This window comes from Anabrus simplex, chromosome 1 (genome assembly GCF_040414725.1).
Source record: "Anabrus simplex isolate iqAnaSimp1 chromosome 1, ASM4041472v1, whole genome shotgun sequence".
Lineage (NCBI taxonomy): Eukaryota > Metazoa > Arthropoda > Insecta > Orthoptera > Tettigoniidae > Anabrus > Anabrus simplex.
Genome location: NC_090265.1, coordinates 838,877,598 through 838,898,017, shown reverse-complemented (window position 1 = coordinate 838,898,017; position 20,420 = coordinate 838,877,598). Strand labels below are relative to the sequence as shown.

At 43.9% G+C, this 20,420-nt stretch overlaps 2 non-coding genes across 2 annotated transcripts; both read left to right on the top strand.

Moving 5' to 3' along the window:
- The first annotated feature begins 16,182 nt into the window (after window positions 1-16,182).
- Window positions 16,183-16,254, top strand: TRNAC-GCA (transfer RNA cysteine (anticodon GCA)). Its single transcript has one exon. It is a non-coding gene; the product is annotated as a tRNA-Cys (tRNA).
- A 1,799-nt stretch (window positions 16,255-18,053) lies between these two features.
- TRNAC-GCA (transfer RNA cysteine (anticodon GCA)) lies at window positions 18,054-18,125 on the top strand. Its single transcript has one exon. It is a non-coding gene; the product is annotated as a tRNA-Cys (tRNA).
- Window positions 18,126-20,420: the final 2,295 nt, after the last annotated feature.

The window sequence follows — 20,420 nt, the reverse complement described above, 5'->3', positions numbered from 1 at the left end:
ATGTGTATCTAGGTGGGAATGAAGGAAAAACATGGTAGCAAAACATCTTAGAGGTCGACGCTAATTAAGAACTAATATTTAAAGGCCCCATGAAGAAAAGAAGAAGAAGAAGACAAAGTGGCCTGCTATTATAATCGAAACTCACCAATTCGAATGTGACTGGCAGTAAACGGATTGGCATTAGGAAAAGGGGCCTGTTAATATAATGATAACGAAAATTCCCTAACTCGATTGTGAATGCCAGTAGACACGTCGCCCTGTCTTTATCATCACTACTCCACAACTCACACTTTACATTTGAAACAACGTATGGGAACCTCCCCATGCTGTCTCTCGGATAAGAAACATGCAATTTAAAAAATTATTATTCACTGTGTGTACAGTAATTTACTTCGATATTCGTATACAATGTAGAATGTCGTAGCGAAGCACGGATACATTTGCTAGTAAATAAATAAATAAATAAATAAATAAATATTTTAATTAGCAGTTCACCTCTTATTGTGTACGTCTCCGTAGCGCAACGGTTAACGCTGTTAGCTGCCGAACTCGGAGGCCCGAGTTCGATTCCTGGTACTAAAAGATATTGAAGAATGGCAGACATGTTGATATGTGGCTGAAATAGCATATGTAGCAGACCGCCATCGGTGGCCCCTAAAAGACCTGCACCACCTCGCGATGAGGACACGAATTTACTTTACACTTTATTGTATACCTCACCCTTATCCCGTTTCTCTATGGGATTGAGTATGAAGTGCGATGAATCTTCTTTGAGAGGTTTTACGACCGGAGGAAGAAGTATTATTATGACGGCCAGCTGTGAATTACGGCTACTCTAGTAACCTGTCGTTTTCCTTTTGGAGGCTTACACCCTTTTTTTTTTCATTGTAGCTACAGGTTCTTCTACCTCAGGCTTTAAATCAGGGCCTTCCAACCTATACTTCTGCTGGGGTGCACTTGAATCTTGGCTGTGGAGGCGGGGGCGCTGTTTGATGATAATAATAATAATAATAATAATAATAATAATAATAATAATAATAATAATTGTTCCGAGGTATCTGTGGAACAGCAGAGGTGAAAGAAGGTGCGGGCTGGAATGGGTCTAACTACGAAGCCGAGATATGAATTAAAATTTCATATAAAGGTTATATTTTCAAAATAGCAAAACTTAACGATATTCACATAGACTTTCCAACTTTAACCAATAACAACAAGTAACAAGGTACCAGTAACCACATTTAAGTCTAGGAACGACAAGATTGGTGGTATAACAGAACTTAGAATTCAAGCCTTCACTGTACATTTTCTGAGCTCTCAGCTCCCAAACACATGTTTACCAAAGGGCAGAAAACCCCAAATACTTGGAGCACTTGCTCCTAACTTTTAACCTCAAGCCTGCCAGAAGCTTGCTTGCAATATCAGAGGAGAGCAGACGCGCTCTCAGTTTTCAAAGCCTATTTAAGGCAATGTCAGATTTTGCCATTAATTGCCATTAAGGCACAAGTTACAGCAATGACACAGGGGTATCTTGTACCCAATCTACTGGGCCTTAACAGAAAAAGAATAGGTTAAGTAAATGGCCCAAAATACAAAATGAATGGAGGCGAGTACTTGCTCTCCTAAATACACATTTTAAAACCTAAAAGGCACTAGGCCGATGAAACAAGGGCTATTTCCAAGCTATGGAGGTGACTCGTATACAGAATAAATTTAACACATTAAGGAAGAGTAGAAAAACGGTTACGAAAACGTAGTCACCTCCAATCCAAAATGAAGGGGAGCTCGAGAGGGTAAAGCACTCTATATCTCCGATTTACAGTTAAAGTTGTATGAAGTTATTACAGAATTCTACATGTTCAAGAGATAGGTTACAGAGTAAAGATTTCGGACCTTCCCCGCAGGTTGAACTGCTGAGCTAGCAAGAAATAAAGATGTTAAGTGGCCATTACCTTATTGAAGGGCTGCTGACTGATGAAAGAGGCGCTTCCCGCCTCCTGCTACATGTCCATACACTAAGCTAGATGTCGATGAAGTGGCCGAGAGACAAGAAAATCAGCAGTTTTTATACCCTCGTGGAAGACTCGAGACCTTTCATGAATAATCAATTCACACCCTCTTTGTTTATTGATCCGTCTTGAAAATACACTCAAAGTCGAAGAAGAAATACATGATTGGTCAAAAATTAATTACAGAAATTCTGGATTGGCTCAATTCAAAACAGGCGGAGAGAAAAGATTAATATTGCCAACCCACAAATGAATGAACGAAATTTAGTAAAGAGAAAACTTATGAATACAAAATTTCTTCAAAGAGGTTCCTTCACTTCGCACCAGGGTGCATGATCATAGTTTATTTGTAGAGACATCTATCAGAGAATGTCCACACTTCTTGATCAATAAAAACAAAACAAGTTGAAATCCTCACAGTACTGACAACTTCGTAATCACAAAATTTACGGTAGTGACATCTTCTGAGAAACGTATGAGTTGATACAGTTTTTAAAGTTCAGAGTTTCTCCTGTAGATGAGTTAAAATTGGCGTAATATTTAAATTTGCAGCGTAGAGGTTTATCTCCCGGTACAATAATAATAATAATAATAATAATAATAATAATATAGAAACTTGTAGGGTAATAATGAATGAACACTTATTAAACATATCGTACTTACCTATTTAGTGCGAAATCTGGCATCGCATTTCCGCTGCAAGTGATGGAACAGTTTTGTTCCTCAAGTTCGATATTAAAACTGAAAAATCAATGTATAAAATAATAATGTGAATTAATAGCTGATTTAAAAGTTTCGCAGTCAATGTTATTCGAGGTCGTACAAATCCATTTTTTCACTGAATATAAATAAAGTTTAATCGTCAGGTTAAAGAGAAGAGAAAATAAAATGCACTTATATGTAACAACCACTCTGCTTCTTTTCGCACTAGAATCCAAATTCAACTGAGGACTCCGTGACACTACCTGTTCCACTGCCATGAAGAGCATGTTTATTTTAAGAATGTTGAGAAGAAATAATTTATGAAACATTCACAGTGAGATCGTTTCCTGAAAGGCGTTCTAACTGGAAAATACTAAGTGTCAACATATTTATTTCATCCACCAGCCTTTCTCTTCAACAACTCGCACTCAATAGGAAGCAGGGTTTAAAAGGTACTGTACCTGTCCCGGTATTGACAGAGTGCTAAATATAAAGTTTTACTTCACAAATATCTCTTAGGATTTACATCTTCTGGATGGGGAACTTCGGAAGATCAAACCAGAGCGTCGAAGTTCCATCTCCCCTACTTTCAACTGGCACAACGGCTACGCTCAAGAGCATACGGGTCAATGGTTCTGTTCGTTAAATTAAAGTGGGCACTTAATCTAAATATATTGAAAATAGGGTGCTAAAGTAAGAGGAATACGCTAATCTACTAAATGATAAGAATGGATTGGTCCCACTTCAAACGCACAATTTTAATTACTGAGGAAGTCACATGGAATATTTACACACACGAGAAATGCGTGGCAATTTTAAACACTGAAATTTATCACATGGGTGATGCCGTTAAATGTCTTTTATCAGTCTTGGTCACTTTCGAATCTCATCCTGGTATTCCCAAATCAATTCATTAATATTGCATGTGCACACTTTAATTACTAATCACTAGGGATCTGTCCCTCTACCTTATACGTGGTACCCGTGGGTATCCACTATATTATTACATAACACCACAAAATGATATGGAAAGGATTGAACTCCACGTGAGGAAACAACAAAATGTTTACATATCGTTATGTTCTGATGTTTATGAAAGTACAGTCCCGCATATTTATTCAGTCATAAAAATCATGTCTTCGCTTGTTGCTAATAAGATCCACATTACATTTTATTACTCATCACACTATCGAATATACGCATTTCTCCGGGGTAATAACTTATTCTAATATTTAAAATGCGCACACACGACGTTGGTTATCTTGTAACTCCCCAGAAATCAACATACACTGATACAATACATAAAATATAAGTACATATTACAATGAAGCATTAACCTGTAAATACATAAATACAATATATAATCCACACACTTTAATGCTTTCTGAGAACCTGTGATCCCTTTCAGGTCACCTGGTGTCGATCGAAGGACGTCGATACCAATCGGGTATCGAACCACGCTAGCTTGACTTCGAGGTACTATATGAAAATCCCTACTAATGTCTTATTTGAATATATAAATTGGAGGACTTCTTCGCCTATTTGCTCAATGGAAAGCATACAGCTTGGCGACAACACATTTTTGACACGTGAACATTCATTACAGTGTGAAATGGAAGATATTTTAGGCAGTTGGTGCAGGCGGTCGACAGACAGTTAGCAGGGAAAGCAGCTGAGAGTCGGGCACTCACCCCTTTTGCCATTCCTTCGACGGTCATAAATCTCTCACTTTGACGACATCCTGGTCTACAACCCCAATTGATCAGACACATGCAATCTCACCCGGGCATAAACAGCTTAATTCTTAATTCAATTATGTCGTGTTCGTCGGGCATATGACCATTTATGGATATTCTTCAAATATCACTTCGTCTCAATAACTCAACCCTATTCGGTATTGGTTGGTCTGATTATTATTATTATTATTATTATTATTATTATTATTATTATTATTATTATTATTATTATTATTATTATTATTCTCGAATCTGTCACCTCGCACATTTTCACATATACGGTTTCTCCTTCATTTTCACATACATGCACATAGTCTCCACGTCATTCACACATTGAGATCTTCCTAATTGGCAGGGATCTTATTTAACATACCACTCACTCGCGTAGCTCTCTAAGGTCATGGTTCGCACCTCGAGTCATCTTTCCTTTCTCCTGTCGTCAGCAGCCTTAAGGCTAAAAGAGAAAGTAACTCTATTCATTCATTAAAGTTATGAAGTATCTGCATAATCTATATTTAAAAATTGAAAAGATCCATATCAGCTGATTGAAGTTGGAATGTATTATGAAGTCCTCTGAATTATCTAAATCCACCCTTACGAATGCTTCTCTCCAAGATAACAAACAATAGGGCCTTCATGCAAAATCCACGGAATAACTTTGTTATTAACCAATAATCACAGAAGACAACAATTAAAATTAATAAAGAAACTCTACCCCATTGAAATACGCATATTGCGTGACCTACACGATATGATAAACATCAAAATGCATGCTGATAGATCATATTTACAAAGTTAAGTTTTGCATATTAATGCGACACGGCTGATTTTCATGCTAAGAATATCATGGAATGTACTTATCATTTGCTGTGTGTAACCTGCTGTCATCTGAGGGTACCCTTATAGAATTAGTTATCCATAACTAACGTCTTGTTAGCAATAAGTCCTATGTTCATCTCCTTCGGGGTTGAATCCACAGTGTCTTGACTTGCTATGTCCTACTGTTGGAAGTTCTGCGTTGTTTTCAAACCGGAATTTCGCAGTCACTCTGGCGCGTTCTCGTGGTGTTGAATTCTGGGTTCGACGAGCACTCACATGCATGCGAACAAATTAGGAATCTGTTATATGAAGCACTGTTTATATGTCTTCGAATAACATGACGTTGATAGATTCACTCATAGACTCGAAATGGACTGCCCAACTAGCGGTTATTGTCTCTGAAGGTCGCTACTAGATTCCCGTTCATTACAGAGAGGAATGTGTCATCGTTGCCGGGACAAACCCTTCTATGTGATAATATTTTGGAGATATACTGACCCGCAGCACATACATTATGAAGAGCTAGAATGCCTTCAGAATATGCACACAATAACGCACCTTAGATGACAGAACCTTACCGGCCAAAGTTCTAAGCTAAAATATTTCACATAGGAGGTTTTGTCCGGGCAGCGACGATTTATTGGTTTTATTTGTTCTTACGTGAGCGTCACTGTTTATTTATGGAGCTCTTCCTGGCTAATCTGACAATGTTTACTTGTTAGGCTGATTGTCCCCACCAACTGTATATACATTAATCTCACCCCAATTACTACTGGTTCTCTAGAGTCAATAACTCACTACGTCGTGACGATTTTTATAATGTTACTCGTTTCTTCTAAACATACTCATTTTAGCCTGCAATAATACTGCTTGTCTGCATTTCCGTAATGTATACTGGGATTAGTATTTCATATATCTACACACCACAACTATCACTTCACGCAAGGAAAATGCAACTGCACTATGAATGCATATCGGACTGACGTGGAGGGGACCTCTGTCTAAGACAATATCGAGACACTGAGTAGCTGAGTGTTGTTCTGGCTGTCCGTATACAGAAGACACGGGTGGTCAGCTATAGAGAGGGTAAACTCTGCACCCATAGGAATAATCGCTCCGCTAATAATTGTCTCTCACAGTCGTATAGATATTAATTTTGTAGACCTTGACGTCTATTTACTGATCTACTTTCATTTAAATCGCATCCCAGGTTTTCTGACAACCTCTGAAGCGTCCTCTTGCATTTCAGAGCGCGAAGAGGTGGGAGATGGGGACTTCCCTATCTGTGTCAAGATAAGTACTACAGAGAGATGGTTTCCATCACCGCACATCTGCCTAATGTGCGCCATTAATAATGCGCTCATTAAGTAATTCATCTTCTTACATTATCCAATACTACAAATTATGATGAGTTCATTGAGTCCTTACGGTACTTGTAAATTTCTTAGGCTTGTGACGAAATTATTATTATTATTATTATTATTATTATTAATAATAATAATAATAATAATAATAATAATAATAATAATTCTTGACGTGCGAAATTTGTGGGTTGGTATCCAAGAATGTGCACGGATATCGGTGAGAATATCCAGTTCTCAAGTTAGAACCCTGTAAAATTATCTCCGCCTCCTGACATAGGCACTAGTTGAGCGTGGCGTCCTACTTCGCGCTCGCTTGCACGAGAAAGAGCGCAATTCCAAGGCCTCGCTGTACTGAAAACTCTCCCTCTCGGTATGCGCAATTAGAGCTTCAAACTTCGAGCTCGCGCAGCGTCGCTTGTATCTCGGACAGGGCATAAGATGCTTGTTATAACCAAATATTTTGTAGAATGATGCGGAAAATGGCACATATGTCGTTGGGCATCATGACATGTCTTATTTGCATGGTACTGAACAGTTACAGTACAGAGTGGTCAGAATGCACGATGTACTTCAAAAGCACGCAGTGTGTGTTCTGTAGAATGATCACAGCTAAAACGAAGGAAAGAGATGAATCACATTTTAGGGATGTCAGGGAAAAATAACGATTTCTTGTATGTTCAAAAATAATCCCAAATTTTCACTTACGTTACAATTTAATCTGCGGTTGGAGGGCGCTAAAAATGATACCAGGGGTGCCATGGCGCTCACGGACGGCACGTTAGACAGGCCTGCTCTAGATTATCCCTCAAATCCGAAACATTATTCCTGAAGATGGCTCTGTTTTGAATTACTTTGCGCAAGGACGGCCTAGGAAGGTCCGGACACGCTACCATGATCCTTTACAGCGAGGGACATATTGAGTCTTACCATCGTTATGACGTGGGCGAGCCCGATGTGATCATGTGAAACATATTTGAATTTTTAAAGAAAATGGGATACTACGCTACACCAAATTGTCAGAATAAGTCAACTGGCGGGATTAGAGTGTTTCACTTTCCAGTGATGAGCAATGGTGAGCTCAGTGGATACGGTAAAAATTGCAGGCGTGATAAATAGCAACCAACGTACTATACAATTCCGTCTTGTTCGAAGTTAGTAAGTTATTATTACATTGAAACTATTTCTGAAGAATCGTAGGTTTATATGAACGATATTTGTATTTGCAGGTTCCTTTATGTATTTTCTTCTGATATTTTGATAAATTGCAGTTTGAAGAGAAGAGAGTAGATGGACAGCGGACACTCAAGCGGAATTCCATCCCAAAAATATTCCTAATCCATCCATGTTTTTAAAATGTTCTGGGAGGGCTCAAAAACAATATTTTTAAAGTAGCAACAAAGATAAAAGGAACTGTGGTATTATTCGCATTTTCTTTTTCGAGTTTACGTAAGGGAGGCCGTTTAAGAAAAAGTAAAGTAAGGAGCCTGGGAAAATTAAGTGAAAAATGCCAGGACTCGGCTAAGGGCCCCGTAGTCGCCAAACCGCGCTTCCAAGTTGAGAGACCCTGGGGCCCCTTTTAACCACATCTTACGAGAGGCAAGGGATGGCGTGGGTGTTATTTTACCACCACCCACAGGCGGTGATAACTATCTTCCAATTCAAATAGTTGTGAATGTATTCATGTCATTTACAAACTATACAGTTATATACATGAGCAATAGGTTTCCAATTAAATTCTACATGAAAAATAGTTGTTTGTTTGTTTTTATTTCAATTTTTGGTACCTAAATCCTTTAAATTCGAATACATTTGCCTTTGGTTACGCTCATTTTAAGACTCAACATCGCGGCTCAATAAGTTACATTCGTGTCTTTACTTTCCTAGACTGATCTTGGCTTTGGGGTGTATGTCTCCTTCCTTTACTATCTCTTGATGGATGCTGTACTTTTGCGTCTGTCTCTTGACACAGGTCCGAGCAAAGTGTAGCTTCCACCGAAGTCCCAGTCTCATCCATGGCTGTGACAATATGGAAGCTGCTGGGTGGTGCTGAGTAATGACATGCGGACCACAAGCAGTGCGTTTGAGTGTTATGAAAGGTGTTGCCCATAGGGTCAGTAGTGCTGCAATAGCACTTTCTGGCCCAGTGAGGAAAGCAATAGCAAACTACTCAACTCCTCATCCTGACTAATTCGCATCATTTTGACACCACCATTGGTTTTTGCAGTTTCTGTGTAACCAAATGACCTCTGGCGGTGCTGTTTGAGGATCCAACCAGCATGTGGGCTGATAACTTAACAGACACACCTTTAGACTTTAAAGGAGAGAGCCCGTATTTCGCCCCCTTAGCAGATTTGGACTTGTAGAAATTTGGGAATATTATGGACACGGCTAGAAATTGGTATATATATTACTGAATATATTCTCCACGTACGGGCAAGTTATAATGAAGCTGTTATAACGTAAGGTGTTCTATATTTTACAAGCATAAACACTGCAAAAACTAAACTACCAAACATTTATTCGTAATTTCGTCCCCCATCAAATTTTATGAAAAGTATAATTAATTTTAATATGAAAACATTTGCAATCGATGACATTAAATTATGGTTTATTTCTATGAAGTTTATTTTTAATTTTAATATAGTTTCCTTTCTAACCTTACCAAACACTTTCCCTATAATTAATTGCTTGACGGCCATTTACGAAATATGTTTTCTTAGTATTCTTTTTAACATAGATTTTCAGTGTTGCTTGTGGGATTAAAAACGCTTTAAACGCTTTACTTGCACGTTTGTAACAATTTATCTTGTCCCTCACTGCCTCAGTAGCCTTTCTCTCAGCCTTCGTATCCCACTGCTCGCGTTTTTCCATCCGAAAATAATAATAAACTTCATAAGTAACAAATAAAATGAAGAGGGGACGAAATTACGAACATTCCCTGATTTATTATAATGGCCGCTCCAGTAACGCACGCCAACTACTTCACTGTAGCTATTACACACCAGGAATGACACCAAGCAAAGCAAAGTTACCTCCGTACAGGCCATGAAGGGCCTTGGAGGAGTGGAAGGTAAAGGCTTCCACCATTGTTAACCTCGGCACGTGATGGCGTAGAGTGGTTAGTTCTACGCCCGGCCGCCTTTGCCCCCAGGAATTAACCTGGTACTCATTTTTGGCGTGGGCTGAGTGAACCTCAGGGCCATATGCACCTCCGGAAGTGGAAATTTTACGACTTCCTGACGGGGATTCGAACCCACGTCCTTCCGGGCGAACCGAGCACGCCTTTGCCGCCTCAGCCAGGAAGCCCCAGGAATGACACTACACGACTGAAATGCAGTCCAGTATTCCACACACATATCAGTGGTCACTCTAGAAATAACAGGCTCTTAAGTTGAGTGCTGCACTACCTCATCTCAGCATGAAAAATTAATCCTCCCTTTACACGGAAACTAAACGTGGTGCACACAACCAACTCTCACAATAAGATAACCAGTGGCGGCTCCTGACTTCTGGTATAGGGGATGTAGCCGCAAAAAAAATTCAAACATCAATGCAAACAGACCGATTACAGGAAAAAACACCTTACAACAATTTATAAACATAAATTTACACAGTTATAAATTCAAGTGTTGGAAATTAACTTATATTTGCAAAATCATGTTCAGTATTATCATCATAGATTATTTCTTGAATTGCAGTTCAATTCTTCTAGTTGTCCTGACAAACAGTTCTGCCATCTGCTCCTGAAACTGGGAGGGTGTATGTGTGTCGGGGGGGGGGGGGGGCAGGTGGGGGTGATCGCAGTCTTTCTGGGAGACCATTCTCAATGTTCATCAACGCAAGAGCAGAAAGCCTAGCCTGACGTTGTTAGTTACAAACATTTTTTTTTAAATTCCCTTCTTCTTAATCAGCTTACCCTCCAGGGTTGGCTTTTCCCTCGTACTCAGCGAGGGATCCCAACTCTACCGCCTCAAAGGCAGCGTCCTGGAGCGTGAGACATTGGGTCGTGGAATACAACTGGGGAGATTGAGCAGTACCTCGCCCAAGCGGCCACACCTGCTATGCTGAACAGGGGCCTTGGTGGGGGATGGGATGATTGGCAGGGATAGACAAGTAAGAGGGAAGGAAGCGGCCGTGGCCTTAAGTTAGGTACCATCCCGGTATTTGTCTGGAGGTGAAGTGGAAAACCAAGGAAAACCACTTCCAGGATGGCTGAGGTGGGAATCGAACCCACCTCTACTCAGTTGTCCTCCGAAGGCTGAGTCGACCCCGTTCCAGCCCTCGTACAACTTTTCAAATGTCGTAGCAGAGCCGGGAATCGAACCCGGACCTCCGGGGGTGGCAGCTAATCACACTAACCACTACACCAGAGAGGCGGACTAAATTCTCTTCATGCATGAAAATGATTTTTCTGCAGAGGCACTTGTGGCAGGAATAGTTGAAACTAACTGATCAGTTTTGTTGTCTAAAAAACAACTTCAATGACGTAATATCTTGGTAGAGCTCTATCACACTGTCTTTTAATATCATTGTCCTTATACGCCAACGGCCGTAGCCGTGTTGAAACACCGGATCCCGTGAGATCTCCGAAGTTAAGCAACATTGGGCGTGGTCAGGAGTTGGATGGGTTGCCACGCGCTGTTGGTGGGGGGTAAGGGAATGGAGGAGCGGAAAGGAACTGGCCACCCTACCGCACGTAAACTCCGGCTCAGGAACACCTCTCCGGAGGTTCGGACCTGCCTTCGGGCAGAATAACCCTTACCTACCTGTCCTTATACGCCATTGAAAGTTTATTTAATATCTCACATCTACTAATCCAGTGGTCTGTTTCATTAACATTTCTTGCCGGGCTGAGTGGCTCAGACGATTGAGGCGCTGGCCTTCTGAACCCAACTTGCCTGGTTCGATCCTCGCTCAGCTCGGCAGTATTTTAAGGTGCTCAAATACGTCAGTCTCGTGTCGATAGATTTACTGGCACGTAAAAGAACTCCTGCGGGACTAAATTCAGCGTCTCCGGAAACCGTAAAAGTAGTTAGTGGGACTAAAGCAAATAACATTATTATCAAAAATATGTGTGTTAAATCACGAACACACGACTTTTACAGTTACTTTCACAGTTGGACGCGGTTGTCCTTCTTTTATAATTCTGCTTTTCTCCCTAAAAGGAAGCGTATTAAATGGTTCTCTTAATAATCGTTCGATTACACAATGGTTAGAATTTAGAATTTAATTCGGGTTGCGTGGTACAAACGCGTAACCCTGGCGCTCCTACATCCATGCCTGCTGAACGACTCTCAGATCGGTGTGATGTCATTTCAAAATCGCATCATTCCCACATTTTCTTTTTTGATATTTACACTACAAGCACACGAAAGTGAATCATTTATATTACTACAACACACATTTCTCATATATCATCATTTATAGCACAAGAAAATAACCACTCACAAACAAGAACTCCAGTATTTCACGAAATAGCAAATAAATCCCGGTCTCATTGCACCGCCCGCTTGACGGATGTGGCTGTTCGTTCCACATACCAACCCCACGAAAGACTTCAACAACCAACAAATGCCAAATGCTTGTGCTGCCATCTCTGGAGTAGTTTGGCAATTAGTAGCGGTCACTAATCAGCCGCGCTCGTTTCATCCATCTCTGAGTATCAATAACTGTGCGTTCGAATGTTATATAAATTATCTTCCGTTAAAATATGAACAATGAATATTTATTTTTCGTTGAAAATACACTGACTGACAGAGCAAATGCAACACCAAGAAGGAGTGGTCAGAACTTTATGCCAATTGCAGGGTAGACTGACGTCACTGAGGTATGCTCATGATGTGAAATGCGCCGCTGTGCTGCGCACGTAGCGAACGATAAATGGGACACGGCGTTGGCGAATGGCCCACTTCGTACCGTGATTTCTCAGCCGACAGTCATTGTAGAACGTGTTGTCGTGTGCCACAGGACACGTGTATAGCTAAGAATGCCAGGCCGCCGTCAACGGAGGCATTTCCAGCAGACAGACGACTTTGCGAGGGGTATGGTGATCGGGCTGAGAAGGGCAGGTTGGTCGCTTCGTCAAATCGCAGCCGATACCCATAGGGATGTGTCCACGGTGCAGCGCCTGTGGCGAAGATGGTTGGCGCAGGGACATGTGGCACGTGCGAGGGGTCCAGGCGCAGCCCGAGTGACGTCAGCACGCGAGGATCGGCGCATCCACCGCCAAGCGGTGGCAGCCCCGCACGCCACGTCAACCGCCATTCTTCAGCATGTGCAAGACACCCTGGCTGTTCCAATATCGACCAGAACAATTTCCCGTTGATTGGTTGAAGGAGGCCTGCACTCCCGGCGTCCGCTCAGAAGACTACCATTGACTCCACAGCATAGACGTGCACGCCTGGCATGGTGCCGGGCTAGAGCGACTTGGATGAGGGAATGGCGGAACGTCGTGTTCTCCGATGAGTCACGCTTCTGTTCTGTCAGTGATAGTCACCGCAGACGAGTGTGGCGTCGGCGTGGAGAAAGGTTAAATCCGGCAGTAACTGTGGAGCGCCCTACCGCTAGACAACGCGGCATCATGGTTTGGGGCGCTATTGCGTATGATTCCACGTCACCTCTAGTGCGTATTCAAGGCACGTTAAATGCCCACCGCTACGTGCAGCATGTGCTGCGGCCGGTGGCACTCCCGTACCTTCAGGGGCTGCCCAATGCTCTGTTTCAGCAGGATAATGCCCGCCCACACACTGCTCGCATCTCCCAACAGGCTCTACGAGGTGTACAGATGCTTCCGTGGCCAGCGTACTCTCCGGATCTCTCACCAATCGAACACGTGTGGGATCTCACTGGACGCCGTTTGCAAACTCTGCCGCAGCCTCGTACGGACGACCAACTGTGGCAAATGGTTGACAGAGAATGGAGAACCATCCCTCAGGACACCATCCGCACTCTTATTGACTCTGTACCTCGACGTGTTTCTGCGTGCATCGCCGCTCGCGGTGGTCCTACATCCTACTGAGTCGATGCCGTGCGCATTGTGTAACCTGCATATCGGTTTGAAATAAACATCAATTATTCGTCCGTGCCGTCTCTGTTTTGTCCTCAACTTTCATCCCTTTCGAACCACTCCTCCTTGGTGTTGCATTTGCTCTGTCAGTCAGTGTACGAGGGATGTAACGCATCAATCGTATGTATGGGAAATTCGCCACTGAAGATAACGGAATGAGGCCACGCGTGTGCGCGCGGCTAAACATTAGGTACCAACCGTATAAATTGGAAATACCTGGAGGGGGGGGGACGAAATCAGGTGTGGGGACTTCTTTAAGCCAACGGGGTGGATTTTCCTTCTTCTTGCAGAGCGAGTATACTATTCGCGTACCTATTCGATTCTCTTTGGGTGCCCTAAGAGGTCAGCGTCCTCTTTCTGATTGTGATGGTAAAGTCCTCTATTGGATTTCAGATGGAATGTACTGTACAACCCTCCGACACTTCCGTGAGTCCAAGAATTTTCCTAAGAAACTTCCTCAGTTATGGGATCGTTTATTTTGGCTACTGCCCCTGCAGCGTAGAAGTATTCTAGTTTGACTATTGTGCAGGAGTGCCCCAGTTTTCCCTGGAACGAGATCGATCTGATCCTGTAGGTCTCAAGGTCTCATGGGACAGTTCAGGGGGCATTTCCAACCTACTAACACATTCTCCCAGCGATTCCTTTTCACTGCCTTTGGGAGTCAGAATATCATCCAGGAACTTAAATTTCTCAGTACAACCGACCACATTCTTACACCATTCATAGCAGGGCTCATACCTCTGTCATTTTCATTTCGTCAAAGCCAAAGATAAGACTGAGACAGATCAATGAAAGTTGCAAAATTGCTCTAGCTCATACCAGAAGACATAGGCCCTACTGCACTGTTAACAATAGGTCTCGCCAGCAAAGGCATACCGCTTCAATATTACTATTATTCATTTATATTTAACTAAACTGTTTTCACTAAAGGCTTGATTCTTTTTCTCCCGGAATCAGCAAGGGATCTCACCTCTACTGCCTCAAGGGCACAGTCCTGGAGCGTGAGAAATTCTGGGTACAACTGGAAACGTGGAGCAGTGCCTCGCCTAAGCGGCGTCACTTGCTATGCTGAACAGAGACATTTTGTAGGATGGGAAGACTGGAAAGGAGAGGCGAGAAAGCGACCGTGGCCAAGTTAAGTACCATCCCGGCATTTGCCTGGAGAAGAAGTGGGAAACGACGGAAAACCCTTCGAGAATGGCAGAGGTGAAAATTGATCACCCTTCTACTCAGTTGACCTCTTGAGGTTGAGTGGACGCCGTTCCAGTCCTCGTACCTTTATTCTTCTTTCCTGTCTTTCTTTCTTTCTTAATTCGTTTACACTCCAGGGTTGGGTTTTCTCTCAGACTCAGCGAGGGATTCCACCTATACCACCTCTAGGGCAGTGTCCTGGACCGTGAGACGTTGGGTCGGCGATACAACTGGGGAGTAAGACAAGTATCTAGACCAGGTGCTTGACCTGCTGTGCTAAACAGGGGCCCTATGGGGGGTGGGAATGTTGGAAGGAACAGGCAAGAAAGAGGGAAGGAAGCGGTCGTTGGTATTAAGTTAGGTACCATCCCTGCATTTGCCTGGAGGAGAAGTGGGAAACCACAGAAAACCACTATGAGGATGGCTGAGGTGGGAATCGAACACCTCTCTACTCAGTCGACCTCATGAGGCTGAATTGGCCCCGTTCCAGCCCTCGTACCACTTTTCAAATTTCGTGGCAGAGCCAGGAATCGAACCCAGTCCTCCGGGGGTGGCAGCTAATCACAACAATCACTACACTACAGAGGCAGACATTATTATTAAGCTATTGACTCTTAAAAGTGTCCGCCTCTGTGGTGTAGTGGTTAGCGTGATTAGCTGCCACCCCCGGAGGCCCGGGTTCGAATCCCGGCTCTGCCACGAAATTTGAAAAGTGGTACGAGGGCTGGAACGGGGTCCACTCAGCCTCGGGAGGTCAACTGAGTAGAGGTGGGTTCGATTCCCACCTCAGCCATCCTGGAAGTGGTTTTCCGTGGTTTCCCACTTCTACCTAACTTAAGGCCACGGCCGCTTCCTTCCCTCTTCCTTGCCAATCCCTTCCAATCTTCCCATCCCTCCACAAGGCCCCTGTTCAGCATAGCAGGCGAGGCCGCCTGGGCGAGGTACTGGTCATACTCCCCAGTTGTATCCCCCGACCAAGAGTCTGAAGCTCCAGGACACTGCCCTAGAGGCGGTAGAGGTGGGAAAAACCGAACCTGGAGGGTAAACAGATGATGATGATGATGATGATGACTCTTAAAAGCACCGTGAGTAATTATTAAATTCCATTCACATAGTCTCCAATAGTTATCCATCCTACTCAACTACAAAGGAGCTTATGAATATTCATCTCGCTACGCTGTCTCTATCTTTGGTGGCCCACTCACTCTCTTAACTCCGCTACGTGTGTAGGTTTATGAAAGGCCATAGAAGGCCTGACCAACATTTACAACTAAAATGTAAACACTACACGCTCGCAAGGGGGTATAGCTCAGTGGTAGAGCATTCGACTGCAGATCGAGAGGTCCCCGGTTCAAACCCGGGTGCCCCCTGTAATTTTTTGTTCAACGTTACTTTTTTGTTTAACTGTCGATTGTCTCCTTCGTTTCTTATAAATTTAATTAGCAATGCTTGAAGTTTTATTAATAAATACCAAGTGTCCGCCTCTGTGGTGTAGTGGTTAGCGTGATTAGCTGTCGCCCCCGGAGGCCCGGTTTCGATTCCCGGCTCTGCCACGAAATTTGAAAAGCGGTACGAGGGCTGGAACGGGGCCCACTCACCCTCGGGAGGTCAACTGAGCACAGGTTTGTTCGATTCCCACCTCCGTCGTTTCCACTTCTCCTCCAGGCCAATGCCGGGATGTAACCTAACTTAAGGCCACGGCCACTTCCTTCCCACTTCCTTGCCTGCCCCTTTCAATCTTCCCATCCCTCCACAAGGCCCCTGTTCAACATAGCAGGTGAGGCCGCCTGGGCGAGGTATTGGTCATTCTCCCCAGTTGTATCCCCCGACCGAAACTCTGAAGCTCCAGAACACTGCCCTTGAAGCGGTAGAGGTGGGATCCCTCGCTGAGTCCGAGAGTGAAACCGACCCTGGATGGTAAACAGATTAAGAACTACCAAAAATTACCCCTAAAATGTAAAAAAAAAAAAAAAAAAAAAAAGTCTTAAATAAGCAAGAAATTATTCAGTCCGCACCTGTCGTTTGGTGATCAGTTGCCACCACCGGAGGCCCGGGCTTGATTCCCGACTCTGCCACGAAGTTTGAAAAGTGGTACGAGGGCTGGAAGAGGGTCTACTCAGTCTCCGGATGTCAACTGTGTAGGGAGGGGTTCGATTCCCGCCTCAGCCATCCTCGAAGTGGTTTTCTGTGGTCCAGTTCTTCTCTAGTAAAATGCCGGGATGATACCTAACTTACGGTCACCGCCCTTCCCTCTTCCAATCCCCCTCAAAGCTCCTGTTCAGCATAGCAAATGAAATCGCCTGGGCGAGGTACTGATACTCCTCCACAGCTTTATCCCGGACCAAATGTCTCACGCTCCAGGATATTGCGCTTGAGGTAGTAAAGGTCGGATCCCTCGCAGAGTCCGAGGGAAAAACCAGCCCTGGAGGGTAAACGGATTTAATAAATAAATATAAAAAAAAAAATAAAAAAAAATGAAATAATGATATAATAATAAATTATATTGTCCGCGGCTGTGGTCTAATGGTTAGCATGATTAACTGCCATCACCAGAGGCCCGGGTTCGATATCTGGCTCTGCCACGAAATTTGGAAAATGGTACTAAGGCTAGAATGGGGTCCACTCAGCCTCGGGAAGTCAACTGATTAGAGGGCTGGTTCGATTCCTACCTCAGCCAACCTTGGAGTTTTTTCTGCGGTTTCCCACTCCTCCAGGAAAATTCTCATCCCACCACTAGGCTCCTCCTCAGCGTAGCAGGTGTGGCTACCTGGGCGAGGCACTGGTCTTCCCCCCAGATGTATCCTCTGACCAAAAGTCTCATGCTCCAGGACACTGATCTTAAGGCGGAAGAGGTGGAATCCCTCGCTGAGTCCGAGGGAAAACCAACCTTGGAAGGTAAACAGATTAAGAAAGAAGAAGAAAATAATTATTTAATTCGCTAAGCGGATGAACGATGAATTATCATACTACGTGTATTTACGTTGACGCAAATGATTGCACGTTCTAGCTACGTTCCATATAGCAGCTGCTAGCAAGTTTATGAATGTTTGCTTCCCTGACCTTCCTCTTTGTCGATTCTCGTACTCCTGTAGGTGTGCTAGTTGAAAGAAGTCTGTGGAATGTTGGGGAGAAGCTCTACAAGGAAAACGTGGAAGTTTGTTAACGGCGAGGGGGTATAGCTCAGTGGTAGAGCATTCGACTGCAGATCGAGAGGTCCCCGGTTCAAACCCGGGTGCCCCCTGAAACATATTTTTAAGTGTTGAAAAGGTTATCCCAGTCATTTATATAGTCTCCTACTTCCAAATTTATCATATTTCTTTCTTTCTTAATCCGTTCGACCTCCAGCGTTGTTTTTTCACTCGGACTCAGCGAGGGATCCCACCTCTTCTGCCCCAAGGACAGTGTCCTGGAGAGTAAGACTTTGGGTCGGGGTATACAACTGGGAAGGCGGACCAGTACCTCTCCCAGGTGGCCTCACCTGGTATGCTGAACAGGGTCATTGCGGGGGTATAGGAAGATCGGAAAGGATAAACAAGGAAGGGGGAAGGAAGCGGCCGTGCCTTAAGTTAGGTACCATCCCGGCATTTGCCTGGAGGAGAAGTGGGAAACCACGGAAAACCACTTCGCGGATGGCTGAGGTGGGAATCGAACCCCTCTACTCAGTTGATCTCCCAAGGCAGAGTGGACCCTTTTCCAGCCCTCGTACCACTTTCCAAATTTCGTGGCAGAGCTGGGAATGGAATCCGGATCTCCGGTCTAATCACATTAACCACTACACCACAGAGGCCGACCGTTCTAATATTACTTTCTTAATCTGTTTACCCTCCAGGCTTGGTTTTTCCCTCGGACTCAGTAAGGGATCCCACCTCTACCGCCTCAAGAGCAGTGTCCTGGAGCGTGAGACTTTGGGTCTGGGGGGATACAGCTGTTGAGGAGGACCAGTACCTCGGCCAGGCAGCCTCACCTGCTATGCTGAACATGGGCCTTGTGGGGGGGATGGGAAGATCGGAAGGGATAGACAAGGAAGAGGGAAGGAAGCGGCCGTGGCCTTAAATGAGGTACCATCCCTGCATTTGCCTGGAGGAAAAGTGGGAAAACCACGGAAAAACCCCTTCGAGGATGACTGAGGTGGGAATCGAACCCCCTCTACTCAGTTGACCTCCCGAGACTGAGTGGACTCCGTTCCAGCCCTCGCACCATTTTTCAAATCTCGTGGCAGAGCCGGGAATCGAACCGGCGCCTCCGGGATTGGCAGCTAATCACGCTAACCACTACACCACAGAGGCGGACCTTTCTAATATTTAATCAGTGAACTTCTTTGGTTTTATGTGGTGCTACCCATCTCTTAGTTTTTGTCAAACTTTTCGGAAACTTGTGCATGCCATTGGTTTTATCTCAACCACCCAGAGATTTATAGTGTATGATATCTTCTGGTATAGCAATTAGCTTTTTTAAACGCACCGATTTAGAGAGGTGTCATGGTGACGATGAAAATAAAACTAGGAAATAAATGACAGAAGTTTTAATTAATGTACATACCCAGTATTTGCCTACTGTGGGATGCCGACGGTAGAGTTCGAATCCACCATTTCCGGAATTTAGGCTCACGGCTACTTGACCCGAACTACACATCCAAGTTGCTAGGCTTCTTCTTCTTCTTATTCTTCTTATTCGTCTTCTTTGTGGTATTCGTATTAGCAGCATGCCTGCCTCTTACCCGGAAGCATTCGATTCCCAGCCCGGTCAGGGATTTTTACTTGTATCTGAGGTTTGGTTCGAGGTCCAATCAGCCTACATGATTGCAATTGAGGAGCATGATAGCCCTATGTCCAAAGAACTGGGAGAAGTAATGAGTAGGCCGAACGCGCAGAATAGTCTACGATGAGATGTGAAATGAGGAATTTAATGTTATAATGCCTCAAGGTAATCGACGTGAAGGATGAGAGAATAAAGAAAATGAATAGTATTCCTTGGGGCCTGACGGTGAGATGACGGCGCCGGTCTAGAAAGTCATGGCAATAATATAACATTGTTATTCATCCATCGTTACGGCCATCTATGCACCACGACACTAGTCCTTCTATCTCCAAGACTTACTATACTTTCGTCCGTTTCCGTAGTAAAACGGTTAGTGTTATTACCTCTCATCCTCGGGGACCCGGGTTCGATTCCTGGTACCGCCAGAAATATAAGAATGGCAAGAGAGCTGGTATGCGGTTGAAATGGTTTATGCAGCTCACCTCCATTGGAGGGCGTGTGTGAAAAGAGCTGCACAACCTCGGGATGAGGACACGAGTTTACGTACTGTACTTTCCTTTCCAAAGGTCCTTAGCTCTTCGGCTACTTCTTTTTCGTTCTTCCACCGTGATGATTCGTGACTTAGCAAGTTCTTCCACGGGCGCATCCCCCACTCCTGCAATATTCCTCCTAAACGGCGATCCTAGCTGTATCTCTCCCGTTTCAAGATCCACTTCTTCTAAGTCCTTGTGCACCTCCCTCAGTCACAGAGCCAGGGTTTTACATTCGTACTTGGGGG